The sequence below is a fragment of the Belonocnema kinseyi genome, chromosome 2 (genome assembly GCF_010883055.1).
Source record: "Belonocnema kinseyi isolate 2016_QV_RU_SX_M_011 chromosome 2, B_treatae_v1, whole genome shotgun sequence".
Lineage (NCBI taxonomy): Eukaryota > Metazoa > Arthropoda > Insecta > Hymenoptera > Cynipidae > Belonocnema > Belonocnema kinseyi.
Window position 1 is genome coordinate 151,890,841 of NC_046658.1, and position 1,028 is coordinate 151,891,868.

Genomic DNA, 1,028 nt, shown 5'->3' on the forward strand with positions numbered 1-1,028 from the left:
CAGAAGAAAAGGCGTCAATTGATGCGTATGAAAAATGTGGGAAATCACAACGTGAAATAGCGAAGCTTATAAACCGATCGAGAAATGTTATTTACCTGTATAAAAAGAATAGAAGTAATCAAATAGTGAAGAAGAAACCTGGACCATGGCCGAAGCTCTCAGATCGTGACAAGCGAAAAATAGTCGCCGCCGCCTCGCAAACAACTAAGGGGTGCAGAAGAATAAAAAATGATGTGTCTCCTCAAGTGTCCAAAAGTACAGTGCATCGAGTATTGAACGATTCCCCTAATTTAGTATGTGAAAAAATGCAAAAAGCGCCTAAACTGAAACCTCATAATATGCAGGCACGCTACAATTTTGCAGAAGAGAAGCTGCATTGGACGCACGAATGGTCAAAGGTACATACTTAGACAGTGCATTTTTTGTCATAACAAATAATTAGTTCCTTCAAGCCTATGTAATTAAAGCTTGGGTCTTTTACTTGCTTTTCAGATTATCTGGTCTGACGAAGAAAAATTTAATTTAGATGGTCCTGACGGAATGCGTTATTATTGGCGTGATCTGAGACATGAGCCTCGTTATTTTTCAACCCGAAACTTTGGAGGCGGTTCCGTCATGGTATGGAGGGCATACAGCGGTTTCGGAAAAGTGGCCTTAGCTTTTATTTCTCATAAAATGAAAAGCGGAGATTACTAGGCAGTGCTAGAAGAACATCTTAAGCCCTACCTTGGACGTTTCCGCTCTGCAAAATTGAATTTCCAGCAGGACAACGCAGCCACACATGCGAACAAGTCTACGAAGGATTGGTTGGCAAAGTCAAAGATCCCCGTACTCGCGTGGCCAGCGATCTCTCCAGACCTTAACCCAATGGAAAATGTTTGGGGCATGATGGTACGTGATGTGTATGACAACGGAAAGCAGTACAGAACGGTCGCAGAGCTGAGGGAAGCGATCAAATCAGCATGGAACAACGTCACCGCGAAAAGTCTCGAAAATCTGAATAAATCGATGGTAAAGCGAATGAAAAT